This window comes from Myodes glareolus, chromosome 6 (genome assembly GCF_982192425.1).
Source record: "Myodes glareolus chromosome 6, mMyoGla1.1, whole genome shotgun sequence".
In the NCBI taxonomy this organism is placed as follows: domain Eukaryota; kingdom Metazoa; phylum Chordata; class Mammalia; order Rodentia; family Cricetidae; genus Myodes; species Myodes glareolus.
In genome coordinates this window covers 111,599,173-111,614,441 of record NC_142031.1, presented here as the reverse complement: position 1 = coordinate 111,614,441, position 15,269 = coordinate 111,599,173, and positions in this window count along the sequence as shown.

Below are 15,269 nucleotides of genomic sequence, written 5' to 3'. Positions count from 1 at the left end.
TTTAATGGAGCACCTGGCATAGTCAGGGAAGACATTAATATGTATGAGAAGAGAGGAGGATGAAAGAATAGAGACCCCAAGCACATTCTAACCTACATTCTGAGATCTTTTCCTTTAGACTGTGCCGTCCTCCTTCGCCTACAGTTTCTCATGTCATGCCCAGATCCCTGTGCCCTGTGCTGCCATACCTGGCTTCAATGTAGTGATTGATGGCTGCATCCAGCTGCTTCTGCTGCACCAGGTAGTCCCCCCAGGCCTCCTCCAGCTTCACAACCTTCACGGGAAAGCCAGTTGTGCCAGCTCAACCACTACCATGGACAGAAGAGGCACTTGGCTCAGAATCCCAGGGATGGGACCCAGGAAAACAGAACAGGGAGATGAAGTACGGACGGATGGGTGACAAGTGGAGGAATGCAGAGGAAAGAAAGCCAGTCAGCCTGAAGAGATGTCCCCAAGGAGATGCTGGGATACTGGGTGGGCAGGAGTGTACAGTGGTAAAGACAGCTGATGAGCACCTAGTACCTTTCATGAATGCATTGCCTTTACAGTAGCACTCAAGGGCCCGCTGTGGGTTTCAAATCTTCTCAAAGAGATCACTGGCCTGCCAACACATGACTACAATGAAACTCTGAACACAGAGTCAGGAATCAGCTCCCCAAAGAAGAAATGCTGGCAGTCAGGGAGAGTTATGGACCCCCAGGTCTCCTTGGGTGGATAATGACTGGGAAGAGGCAGCCCACATACCCTTTTGTAGAGCTCCCCCTTGATGAGGGCCATGGTGATGTTGAAGGACCCCAACTCGTTTTAACTACAGTTATAACGCTCTGCAAAGGTTTTCAGATAGCAAGCTTCATTAAAGGCCTCCGGAGTCAGGGCCTCCAGAGTGCTGAACAAATAACAGGCCTAATTCAGAACCTCCGGAATGCTGAACAAAGATACTTGAAGTTAGGGCAAGGACAGCCTTATCTGGCTGCAAGACAGGAATTTATGGACTAGCCATAGAAACAAGGAAGAGAGGATTGCGAGGCCTGAGTCACGTACAGAGCGGGCCTCTCACGAGTCAGGGGCTGTGCAATCAGACATCTAGTCGCCAGCCAAGCTAGGAAGGCAGGAAGAGATAAGAAAAACAGGTAGCACAACCCCCTCCTTGGTATCCAGGTGGGTCTGGACAACCCCCTCCTTGGTATTTAGGTAAAAGGTCAGGAATGTGCCACTCAGCTTAGCCTTATTTAAATTGACCAATGAAATAAAAGCTTTTTTGCTTCTTTACCCGCGCTTTTACTCTCCTATAAGAACCCCTCATCCCCAACCTGCAGGCGCACAAGTCTTCCAGAGACTTGTAGCCCCAGGTACCTGCGTATCCTATCCAATAAACCTCTTTCAATTTGCATCCGGCTGCGTGTTTTCGACTGATCTTTGGGCACAGGGTCTCTCCTGAAGGAAGACGCCCACGGGAGTCTTTCATTGTGTTCTACCAGCTCCGTGTTGGCCAGCAGCTCCTTGCGGGTCAGCACCAGCTGCGCAGCTTTGGCAGGGAGCCCAGCCTTGAGGTAGCCAGCCCATCCCCTTGACTCTCCTGCAGTTCACCTGCTCGCTCCTCTTGTTGGGTGTCCATTAACCATTGATAGTAATCCCTGCACAGCTTCTCCAGGGCTGGGTGTCCCTGGACATCACAGAGGGAGCTAGGGATTCCATGACTCTTCTGCTCCTCTTCTGGAACAGTGTGGCTCCTCCCATTCCACCAATATGTTAATCCCTCACCTTATCAGCTTCTTTATCAGAAACTGTTGCCTGCACTTTTCTGTGAATTTCCACACCTGATTCAGGCCCACGGTCAAGTCCACGAGAATGGATAAATATCCTAAGGGTTGAACAGACACACAGAGAGACCAGGCTCATTCACCAAAGGAGTAAATGGCCACTTTATTAAGCACAAGTCGGGCATATATACTATGGGGCAGAAGGACAACAGCCCCCTCCCATCCGGAACAGGGAAAGAAGAAGTCAGGCCGCTGCGCCCAAGGTCAGAGAGCGGCTGCAGCGGGAACCTTGCTTGCAGGTGGAATTACCATAACAAGAGAGGGCGAGTTCTCTCTAAACTATACCCTCAGGCTGGTGCAGCGAGCAGAGAGACCAGGAAGTCAGAGGAAAAATGCCCCCCCCCCCATAGCACCTCGAGCAAAGGGGAAAAAACCTGGGTACCGACAAGAAATCTTATCAGATTTCTTTCATTTCTTTTGAAGTGCCTCTTTGATCTTCATACATGCTTTATTAAGCTCTTTTTCTTCTGCTTCAGGTGTGTTGAAATAGTGAGTGCCTGCTGAGTCATGGTTGCTGGACTGTAGTGAAGACCTTGTCCTGGCTCTTACTGATAGTGTTTTTAGACTGATATCTAGGCATCTGGGATTGGGATTATTACAGGTCTGGGTGATTTTGTCTGGTTTTGGCTCTGTTCGGCGAATGTATTGCTCATTGGTTTCTGATCCTCCCTGAACTTTAGGCCAGTGTGGTGGCTCTGTGCTGTCTGGTAGGAAGTTTTCTGTCGACCTGGTCCCTTGTCCTGCTTACTGGTGTGTTCCCAGGTTACGCCTGCTGGTGTTGGAAGCCAGGACAATGGGATGAGTTGGAGGAAGAAAGGTTGGAGGAGATGTTTGTGATCTGTTGGGAAGGGGGTGAGAGAGGAAAGTGAGACCACAGGCTACAGAGTTGAGCATGAGACTGGGAGAATTGGACCTGGAGAAGGAGAAGTAGGGGTGTGGCTCTGCCATCAGCCTACTGGTCACCCTGGCAGGTGGGGCCTTGGTTAGCAGCGGTGCTGGGGTCTGGAACAAAACACTGAGTCAGAGAGGGAAGTAAGAGAGAAAAGATCTGTGTGATCCTCAGGAAACAAAATCAATGTCTGGGAAACCTGCCGCAAATAGTGTTCTACAGAAGTGGATCTTTTTCTCGTTGTATAATAGTGCAGAATGTTCTGTTTCTGACAACTGGAAGTTTAACGATTCGAGTAACTATGCAGAAGGACAAAGGCCATGTTTGTGGTTTCTAAGACAGTGGGCCTCCGCTCTTTTTAAACATGGTGGGCCCCCAGTTCCCATACTGTGATCTTATAGCTCCAGAGTTGATAAGTTTAGCCTTTGGCAGATAATAACATCCAGAGTGTGGTACTCTCAGCTGGGCGATGGTGGCATATTTCTGTAATCCCAGCACTTGGAAGTACAGAAACAGGTGGATCTCTGGGAGTTTGAGGCCAGCCTGATCTAAAAGAGCTAGTTCCAGGACAGGCTCCAAAGTTACAGAGAAACTATCTTGAAAAAGCAGGAAGAATATTTTAAGTGTGTAGTACTCTCATAACTGGATAAATGATCAGTTTAAGGACACCTTGAAAAAGTTTACTTCATAAACCAGTAAGTTCTCCTCAGCAGACATGACAACTGCCATCGACCTGGGATATCTTTTTATAGCAGCCCCACATGTGCTGCAGGGCAATGGTCTTGTACCCTGTAAAGATTTGTCACTTAATTTCATTTAATAAAGTGTTGATTGGCAAGTAACCAGGCAGGAAGTATAGGCAGGGTGACCAAAATAGGAGAATTCTGGAGAGTGGAAAGTCTCAATCTGTAACCATTACCCAGACACAGAGGAGGAAAGATGAGAATTTCTCACTGATAAAAGGTCCCAAGCCACATGCTTAACACAGAGAAGAATTATGGATTAATGTAAAATGTAAGAGTTAAGTAATAAGAAGCCTGAACTAATAGACAAAGCAGTTTATAATTAATGTAGGCCTCTGTGTGTTGCTATGGGACTGAAAAGTTGCAGACCAGGGCAGGTCAGAAAGCTCCACCAAGACCCATGGGCCCAAATAGTTCCAGTAATGAGGGTCACAGGAGAGCCTTTGAAAGTCCAGGGGAGGAAAACTGAAGGAAAGCAGCGCTTTGGCAGGTGAGCATGCAAGCAAACAAACAAACAAAAAACAAAAACCAAACAAACACCAAAAAACCCCAACCCAGCCCCCACCAAAGCCATGGTGTTCTGAGGAGACTGTAAGTGACCTTCAGTCAATTTCAGGAGCAGCTGATCATGGAAATAGAAGAGACAAGAGGTCAGATGACTAATGAAGTAAGTCACAAGGCAATCCCACACCAATTTGGAATTATGATTAATAAAAGGGTTATTAATTTGAAGGGAAAAAACTTACAGATCACTGTCCCAGACAACAGCCTCCTGCATGGCCAGAGAAAGCGTCTGATAGCCGGAAGTGGAATGCGAAGAAAGAGAGCGAGCAGAGGGCTGCCACCGATTTTTTAAAGCAAAAGATACCACACCCCAGTGGGCAGGTATCTCAAAGGCTATTGGCTGAAGGAGCAAAAGTAGATCCCGCAGCAGATGACAAATTTTTGAATTTTTCACCTATTTAATAGATCCATTTGTATGTTCCAGGCTGTCAAGTATGTTCTCAATGTAGCCACAATAAGACAACGGTTGCTAGTGTGTTTGCCAGGGCATTGTACTGGGAGGTGAACATTGGGGAGAAGTTCCTGTTCTCATCCTCATGGAGGACTGGTGTCATTGTAATGAGGGCCTGTTGGAGTGAATGTGTCACCCTAGTGCCATGTAATCACATGGTGTCTGTCGCTCACGTCGCTCCTGTCATCACCATGTGAGAGGACAACAGCAAATTGTCTGAGACCCTGGAATCCAGATGCTGGCAGCTTGTTTTTTATCTTTTCACCTGCAGAACTCTCTTTCCTCTTACTGGTTCTTTATGTTTTGGTAATTTTTTTCATGTATAATGCTTTGCTGAAACATATAGTCACATGTAATCTTAAAACTTTAATCTGTAGAAAACCTATGTCTGGCAAACTCTCAGGCATCCATGGTGAACCTACAACAATTACTATATTAAATTGCCATATAAAATTGCCCCCTGACTTTACATTTCTATACTCATAAGTTAGGGAGCTCTCTCTCCTCATCAGAGAAGTTTCTTAATGTAGGAATCTGTGTTTCAAAAACAAAAACAAAAAAACAAAACAAAAAACCTCAAAACTCAGAGGAGTGTCAGTGGAATTCACAGGCATAAATGTGTTATTCCAATTGCGCCTTCTTCTGAGGCTCAGACACCATCTAGGAAGAAGGGTGAAAAGATTTTAGATCCAGAGGTCGAAGAATTGCAATGAAGCTGTGTCTTCTGGACATGAGAGTCCTGCTGCACTTAGGAACTCTGTGATCAAGCCTGTCAGTATTCTATCATGGAAGGGAAAGGAGCTCACTGGCCCCCCCACAACTGAAAGATGTTGACAGTTGGTGGCTTCTAGAGGAGGAGGAGTCAGCTTTCCTTATGGTGCTGATACAAGGGTAAGTTGAGCAGCATCTGGTGGACAGCCCTACACACATGAGAATAAGAACATGAAATGATCTAACAGCTGGTTCTGAGACCAGGGAGGATGTGGAGAAATTAAGGAGACAGTGTTAAAACTACACTATATGTATAATATCCTTAAAAATTAACTAAAATGTATTACTGGTGTGGGAGAATTGTCTGTATTCTGTCAATCATGTATTTTAATAAAATGCTGATTGGCCAGGCAGGAAGTATAGGCGGGTCAACCAGACAGGAAGTAGAGGCGGGGCAATGAGAATAGGAGAAGGCTAGGGAGGAGGAAGCTCCCTCTGCCACTCCTGCACAGACCACCGAAGCAGCAACTGTGAGCTGACAACTGAAAAAGGTACCAAGCCACATGGCTAACATAGACAAGAATTATGGGTTACTGTAAAATGTAAGAATTAGTTAATAAGAAGACTGAGCTAACAGGCCAATCAGTTTATAACCTAATGTAGACTCTGTTATTTCTTTGGGACTTGCCGGTTGTGGGGTACCGGGTGGGACAGAAACCCCAACAAGCTGGCCCTCATGCTACATATTACTTGAAATTCATTGTTTCATGCTGTTAAATTGTTATAAAACTTTTTATATTTTAAAGGAACAGGGTGAGAATTCACTGTTACTGAATTTTTCTCTATGTACAGTGGAAGTCATTGTCCCTGCAGCTCAGCTCTATGGCCTTTGGACTGAAGGATTTTGGCTGCAGAGTCGGATGATGGGCTCATTCACTTACGCTTTTCAACATTTACCTTTTCCAGGAAATGTGAACTCCCGCCGTGTGGCTCTTACTGAGGCCCGTGAGGAATGCTTCATCATCTTTGGGGAAAAGGTTATTTCAATTACTGTCACTTTTTTTCTATTTCTATACTTAATTATAAAGTAGCCTGGCACCTGATTAAAACTAGATCAAATGGAAAGTCATGGGACTCTGTTGCTTAGTTTTAAGGAGATTCGTTATTACTTCTCTACCCTGTGCCTTATGTGACAGGGTTGCCTTTCAGCACTAGTGTGGCTGTTGACACCTGTGTTGGTTCAGGTGAAACATCCTAGGCACAGCCAGAGCAGAAAGTCAATGCCACAGTGTTCTAATAAAAACTCCCTGGCTGATTAGATTTGCAAAATTACAAATAGAGACAATCCTTCCTTATAGAATCAGTATAGTTACAGAAAATGTAGGTAAAAAAAAGAATAATTTTACAAAAGGATTTTTAAAACTGCTTCCTATGTAAGGTAGAACTGTATGTACAGGCTTAATTTTCATTGATTTTACATAAAATTTAGTTAATATTCTTGCTGTCTGACACTTCTGTGTACAACATAAGTGCCACTCATCAATGTAACCTTTAGGGAGAGAGGCAGAGGGGCTTGGTTCAAGATGTATTGGTGTTCACTCCACTTGTTCTTGATCCTCCTTGTCATTGCAGAACCATTTAAAAGCCTCCACATTGAGGTCAGGTGTGAAGATTGCAAGCCTTGTGTGTTCATGTGGTGGTCGGGGAATCTCATAACTTGAGAGAGAGAGAAAGGAGGATGCTACATCCACGGCTGTCACGCCAGTGTAGCAGAAATGCTGACTGGACGGACTGTTGCCGTAGGATTGGGATTTGCGCTTCACGGAGCTGCGTCCCTGGCTGTCCCTTGGCAATCAGTTGTGGTCATGACGCCACCTGAAGTTGCTACCTGCACTTATTCGACCTCGCTGTCCTTGGTGCCGATATGTCTGTCTTTTATTCTTGCAAATTGCCAACAGTTCAGACTATTCCAGGCAGTTGCAGATACAAACAAGACTGCTGAGGACATTTTGAGCTCTGCCCCACCATTCATTAAAGCCTTAAAGGAAATAGCCAGTTCTGGGAATTGGGAGGCCATCGTTAAAATAATTCCTTAATGATGTGGAGCAAAAGGAGTTTCTCTTATCAGGAGAAACCTTAGAAGCCTTCTACAGGAAAACAGCTGCAGCAACCCCCATTAGACATTTACCTGATGGATACGTGCAGTTTAACAGGAGGCCTATGCAGCCTTCCTTATGGCCAGAAAAAAACCTAGGCTAATTATAACATCTGACCCTGAGAGTCGGGTAGGGAGGAGAGTTGAGATTTATGGTATGAGATGAGTTTCAGACAAGTTTGAGATCATGTCTTTAAAATTTCCTAGCAGAAAGTTTTCCCAGGAAGATAGTGGCCTTCTCCTCTCACACCCCAAGATATTCTGAGCACAAGGTCACTTAGCCGAGCCAGCCACCTGGTACAAACTGAACAAAAGTCCTTGTTCCCAAGTCAAAGCATGGAGCAAAAGTCCTTGTACCCAAGTCAAAGCATTTTCAAAGATTCTCTTTGAAAACTGTTTTATGCTGTTCTTTCTTTATGATCTGATGATGTATGTCTTTGCCAAGTTTTTTTTGATTGTAAAAGAATATAAATCTTATGCTGAAAAAAGTAAAATTGCAGCAGCATATTCAACCACATTGAAGGTGTCTGTCTGTTGTTCCTTGCCGATTTCTGAACTCTCCTGAGTCTTCACCCTGATTCTCCCAAGGTCTGAGTGCCTCCACGAGAGGCAGTCCGTGGCAGCAGGAGATGTGAGTTCAAAGCCAGAACTGCCTGTGTAGCAATCAATTCCTGACCTGGTGTCAAATATCAGACCAGAGATTACATACTGACAGAGTAGTGTTTGAATGAAGAGGCTGATGTTCTGGATACTGAAAACCACTTTTTAAGAATTCTTCTGGGATTTGGGCACTCAGGTAATAGATGGCACTTAACTTGTAACAACATAAACAAGTTCTTTATGTATCCAGGGTTTCTCATTTCTTTGGTTTCTCCTGAGTGAATTACACAGATCTCAAAAGTTTAATCCCTGACATAGACCACCTATTCAACTCATTTGCATAAAAAGGGAAAATGGTTTAATTTCTTTGTAGATAATACAAAAGCATTGTAAATGTATTTGAGGTGTGTGTATATCTAAATGTAAAAGTGAAATTGAAAGAGTATATATGGACATATATATAATAACTCCTGGCTTTCTGGCGTCTGACTCACTCAGGTACCTGTACAAATCTGAAACAAAAGGCCGACCATGGTTCTGCTGCTCCAGTGAGAAGCTGACTGTGCTTGTGGTCCTCTCTCTGTGTTGCTTTCCTTCCAGATGCAGGCAGCATAGTAGCCATTGGTTTACTATGAGAGATAGGCTTGTGGAAATGTATGGGTGGAGGGGTTGTAGGAGAGGATAGAGCTTTATGCCCTGATGTCAGCTAATTCAAGGCTCGAGATGGCTCTCCCTGTCGCCATAAAACCCGCATGTCTAACATGATGCTGCAATGTCTGTGTTTGTGTCTCCTTGGGAGAAGAGAGATCTAGGTGTGGAGACAAGAGTGTTGAAATACAATACCTACACAGGAAGTCTGATTCACTGCTTGAATGTTACAATATTCAGTATATAACATGGTCAAAATCTCCCATTAAATAGTTCCTAAAATTTTACAATTATAATTTGTAAACTGAAAATAAAAACTCACCATTTGTACTATCCTTCTTGCTCTCATATCTTTTTCCTTCTCTTTCCCAAAAATTCATGGGATGTTTTCTCTTACTGATACATATTTTTAGAAAAATGCATAAATTTATGACACCAATTGGCTGTGCCTGTTCAGTGATGCTTGCATGTATAGATGTCAGGTCTGAGTACTAGATACTGGATAATCAGGTGGAGGACTCATCTCTAGGGACATCTAGTTCTCTATCAGCAATCCTCAGTTGCCTATAGCTCTCTCTGTTGAGTTGTATCCCCCATGAGGTTTCCTCCACCCACAAAAGTGTGTCCAGTGAGACTGTCCATCTTTCTGCCTCATTTAGGCTCCCATATTTTGTGGTTTCCTGGGTGTAGATACCATGTGCTTTCTAGGAGACACCCTCAACCGTGTCTATGACAATATGGAACTCACCAAAAAAGCTGCAACTTGTTCTTCCAAAGACCATGAGGGGCAAGTCCAGAGATGCAACAGGTCAGCCTCCAGGGCCTCTAATGGAAGGAGCAGAGCACATTTTACTGTTCCTCTGACAGGGACTGCACCTGACTGTGCTGTGGCACCATGCAGAGGACGTCAGTGGGAGTCCATTCATCCTCACGTGGAGTCTCACTGGAGGACAATTTCCAGACGCTGGTGTCCTGTGATCCGCACTGAACCTCAGTTACTCCTCTGCTTCCCACATCTTCCTCAGCAACTTGAATCAGATTTTGGTACCAGATGGGGTTGGGAGCAGCCCCTCCAAATTAGAAATTTTATCCCAGTGATTTTACAGGTAGGTGAGGGATCTGGCCTACTTGGCCCCTTTCACTAAATTTTTGGTTTTTAAAGCAATTCCTGCAAACGACAGATACACAAACCATGGATGGAGGTTCACTGATCTTCAGGAAAAGGGAAAGGTCAAATAGAAATTTCAAGGTGAACCATAATAGTACATATACATATTTATTCAAAACTATATACAAAATGTAGGAATGACATTCACAGTAAGACTGATTACTACAAGGCCTTAGACCTATAAGGGATCTATAGTCATCAGGTTATAAATCTGGCTTCTTCTATGAGGGCTCCTGTGAAGAAACATAGGAACACATGTCTAGTCTTTGAATAGCCACCAAATATGCCTCCAGAGGAAGAACTTTAGCATTTTCCATTACACATGTTTATTAAAGTTATATCTGAATTCCTGAGTGATGCCATCTTAATCCAATGGATTACTTGATGTTTCTAATCAGGTCAGGCTGAGGGACAAAGTCAGCAGTGAGAAGGTGGGGAAACTGATATATCAGGAAATGAAGATTGGGACCGCAGTCTGGAAGTTTGTGAGGCTGATGTCACATAACACAACACCAACTGTGGTAATTCTATTTTTCTCTGACTGTGGTATTGGCCAACATGAACATGATCACTTGTCCTGGATCTCTTGGAGACAATTGGGTACATGATGGCCTCTGGGTGCAGCCAGCACACCATCGTGTCAAAATTGTCCAGATTATGTCTCTGGGGTCTATCATACATGATGAAGGCCATGTTTTCTACTCCTGAGTCCTCTCAATGGTGAGAATATCTCTTGGATTTGAGGAAGAGACTACAAATTTGATACAGGTATCTTGGAGGAAAGTGAGCCACAGACCACATTGCTATCCATTTGAAGTCTGTCATCAACTTAGGAAGCCTTATTTCTGCATTTCATATGTTTGGTGAATAGAGTCCAGACTCAGATAAAAATCAGTTAAAGTCTTGGTAGGGCCCTGTGCCTTGTAATCACTCTTGATATTAAGTTATGACCATGTTTTAATCACTAAGGAAAGAGGGTCCTTCTCAAATTAGAGTCATGGTTTCTAGTCTTGTCTCCCTTACTGTCAGAAAATATTGGATCTTGTAAAGAGAGGGAGTGACCCAAACACCATAAATATAACATTGACTTGACTTACTGGTAATCAGGGAGGTTGCAGGCCAAAAATGATGTCAGGTAATGACCTTTGAACTTATCTTAATCTTCAGACAATGAACTCATGGTGTTATAGTGTGAAGAAACAGTACATGTCAAAATCGAACCAAAGATCAAACTGTTCTTTTTGACATGGACACAGAAGATTTCCTGGGTGCGGCCGGCCCGCTCACCTCATCCATTCCAAGCTGTGTCCCTGTCGTTTGACATTCACGTGCGGTCCAGATAATTTCACAGCCACGATGCTGCCTTGGCACATTTGTGAGAAGTTTGCCTGTGTTGGGACAATCATGAATACAACCCGCAAACTTCACAGAACGGAATCATAAGGAGCTGTCAGACGACCTCCTTATTGATCAGAGTTCATGGTCTATGATCTGATGTCCCTCACTGGTGGAGATTCAAATCGTCCTGGTGAACATGGCATGGCCTGGGTCACAGATGAGGCTGCGGTGTGGTCAAAAAAGTTGACATGAAGATGATGCCTGGCTTGAGACCAGGTCTCCTGGTTATTGGGGCGTCCATTTCCTTTGATCCTTATGATGGGGCTTGGTCCCTTTAAGGCCTGGCTCCTGTGTGGTGGGATTTGGTCCGGGAAGGCAGAGAGCAAGGGTGCGGCCCGCACACCCTTGCAGATGATCGCTCAGGCTACCTGCGGTTCAGGAGCAGACGGGTTTCCTTTGAGGTCTGTTCATGGCCTGGCCCCTAGGTTAGTAATCAGGTCGTCATCTGATTACTCTGAATCTCAGGAGATATAATGTATCCAGGAGTGAGATACTCAGAAGAAGACCAAATATGCATTAGGCGGCAGTTCTTAGAAAACAGGCTGTTGCGTGAGTTACATTTGAGATCTGTTCATTCCTAAAGATCTCAGTTTAAGATTCCTTTAGTTCAAGGTAAGGTTATGCCTCAGACAGCGGCAGGCACAGTATGAGTCTCTTTTTCGTATGCTATGTCTATATTGATATATCACTTCCGTGAGCCCATGGCACATTATGGCGGTGGTTCATATGTGCTTACATGTGCTGAGGGTGTGGTCTGCATCGAATGAAGTCTGTGGGTGTGATCCGCACACCTTTCGTTGAGTCTGTCAGCTTCCAGTACGCTCAGAAAGGGAGCAGTGTAGCCGAGGCCCAGATTCTGGATGGACGAGCTGGGATGTATCCGCATCAATGACTTAGCTGGTGGTAAAATCGCTGAAAATCAGGCCTAGGCCCAGTGTGCCTCGTGGGACACGGGCTAAACAAAGGGTAGATTCGCTTCAGTCTGGGCCTTGGCACTCTTCTTTATGTCCAGGGCTGACCGGGGAGAATGGATCTGGGCCAATGTTCCTAGGACTCTGTTTGGTCAATGCCCAGGATGCTTTTGGGGGCCCAAACCTCTTCAGAGACAAGTGTAGACACAGTCCAACTTTTATTCTTTATTCAGGCCAAGGTCTTCTTAAACTTAGTGAATTTCCCAGTCCAAAAACCCTTTTATGGCTCTGGGTGTCCTCATGTTTTTGAACAGGTTAAGGGTCACAAGTTTATTTCTAAAGGCCAAGCCCTCTTCAGTTTGAAAGTTCAAACCAACATCCGTTTTTCTTATGGGCTCAAGTTTCTTTATGGATAGAGGTGGGTCAGGCCCTCATCTATTCTTCTCAGGGCAAAAGCATCTTCAGTTTTAGGGAATTACACAGGCCCACATCTCTCATTCCTAGGACCCAGGGCCTTCATGATAAGGATTAGCCCCAGGCCATTATCTCTTCTTAACTAGGCCCAGTCCTCTTCAGGGTATAGTTTTCGCCCAGGCCCGTATCTCTTCTTCTTTGGGCCTAGACCTCTTCAGGGTAAGCATTAGGCCCAGGCCCACATCACTTCTTCATTGAGCCCAGGCCTCTTTAAGGACAGGTTTTGGCCCAAGCCCATATCCCTTCTTCTTTGGGCCCAGGCCTCTTCAGGGAAAGGGTCTGGCCCAGGTCCCCATCTCTTCTTCATTGGGCCGGGGCCTCTTCTGGGTAAAGATAAGGCCTTGGACCACATCTCTTCTTCATTGGGCCCAGGGCTCTTCAGTGGAGGGATTAGGCCCAGGCCCTCATCTTTCTTCATTGGGCCCAGGCCTCTTCAGAGTAAGGATAAGTTCTAGGCCCACATCTCTTCTTTATTGAGCCCAGGCCTCTACAGGGAAAGGATTAGGCCCAGGCTCCCATTTTTTTTTTCATTGGGCCCAGGCCTCTTCAAGGAAAGAATTAGACCCAGGCTTCTTTCAGGACAGTGTTTGGCCCAGGCCCATATCACTTCTTCTTTGGGCCCAGGCTGCTTCAGGGAAAGGGTTAGTCCCAGGTCCTCATCTCTTTTTCATTGGACCCAGGCCTCTCCAGTGTAGGGATTAGGCCAAGGTACATTTCTCTTTTTTATTGGGCCCAGGCCTGTTCAAGGAAAGGATTAGGCCCAGGCCCATATCATTTCTTCATTGGGCCCAGGCCTCTTTTAGGACAGGGTTTGGCCCTGACCCATATCCCTTCTTTTTTGGGCCCAGGCCTCTTCAGAAAAAGGGTTGAGCCCAGACCCCCATTTCTTCTTTGTGCCCAGGCCTCTTCAGGGTCAGGTTTAGGTCCAGGCCCACATTTCTTCTTCATTGGGCCCAGGCCTCTTCAGGATAAGAATGAAGCCCAGGCCCACATCACTTGTTCATTGGGCCCAGGCCTCTTTCAGGACAGGGTTTGGCCCAGGCCCATAACCTTTCTTCTTTGGGCCGAGGCCTCTTCAGGGTAAGGATTAGTCCCAGGCTCACATTTTTGCTTCTTTGGGCCCAGGCCTCTTCAGGGTAAGTAATTGGCCCAGGCCAACTTCTCTTCTTCATTGGGCCCAGGCCTCTTCAGGGAAAGGGTTAGTCCCAGGCCCACATCTCTTCTTCACTGGGCCCAGGCCTCTTAGGGTAAGGATTAGGCCCAGGCCCACATTTCTTCATCATTGGGCCCAGGCCTCTTCAGGGTAAGGATTAGGCCCAGGCTCCTATCTCTTCTTCATTGGGCCCAAGCCTCTTCAGGATAAATAATAGGTCCAGGCACACATCTTTGCTTCTTTGGGCCCAGGCCTCTTCAGGGTAAGGTTTATGGTCCAGGCCTACATTTCTTCTTCATTGGGCCCAAGCCTCTTCAGGATAAAAATTAGGCCAGGCCTGCATCTCTTCTTCATTGGGCCCAGATATCTTCAGGGAAAGGGTGAGTCCCAGGCCCACATCTCTTTTCCAGTGGGCCCAGGCCTCTTCAGGGTAAGGATTATGCCCAGGCCCACATCTCTTCTTTATTTCATCCAGGCCTCTTCAGGGAACAGGTTAGGTCTAGGCTCACACCTCTTCTTTGGGCCTAGGCCTTTTCAGGGTTAGGATATGCCCAGGCCCTTATTCCTTCTTTGTTTTGCTCAGACCTCTTTCAGGTAATCATTAGGCCCAGGCCCCTATCCCTTTTTCATTGGACCCAGGCCCCCATCCCTTTTTCATTGGGCTCACGCCTCTTAAGTGTGTGGATTAGGGCAGGCCACATGTCTTTATTGGGCCTAGGCCTCTTCAATATGTTAGGCCCAGGCCCACATCACCTCTTCATTGGGTTAGGCCTTTGAGGGTTATTGTTAGGCCTGGGCCCATATCTCTTCTTCTTTAGGTACAAACCTCTTCATGGTAAGTGTTATTCCTAGGCCCACATCTCTTCTTCATTGGGCCCAGGCCTCTTCAAGGTAAGCGTTAGACCCAGGCCTACATTACCTCTTTTTGGGCCCAGACCTATTTTGGGTAAAGTTTAAGACCAGGCCCACATCTCTCCTTTATTCAGGTCCATGTTTCTCATGGCAAGCAGTAGGTCCAAGCCCTCTCATCTTTTCATTCGCCCAGTGTCTTTAGAGGGTAATTCTTTGGTCCAGCCCCATTTCTCTTCTTCTTTGACAACTTTTTTATTGGCAAGTGAATGTTCTTTGCCTAGATATCTTCTCCATTCTGTCAAGGCCTTTTAAGGGAAAATAATGGGACTAGATCAGCATCTATTTTTAGGGACTGGGGCCATTTATTCTTACCTAATGTCTCAGGCTTACTTTTTTCTTATTTTCCTGTGTGCCCCTGCAGAACATGGATAATCTTAGGGCCACCCCTCTTCTTCCTTGGGTCTGGGATTTTTCAGGTTCAGCAACTGACGTAGGAAAGTGATGTGCTGTAAAAGACGAACACTTTTACAGTAGTGTTCATATCAGCTTAGCTTTTCTGAAAAAAAGGAAGAGAAACATCAAAATAGACTTGTCGAAAGTGATCAAGATCGGCCATCCAGTGTGTGCTAGCAAAATCAACGTATATCCTGAGAAAATATGGAATGGAATTCTAGAAAAAAATTATAATGGTTAACTCAGCTTTTTGTTGTTTGCTGGTGGCATACCGAAGCT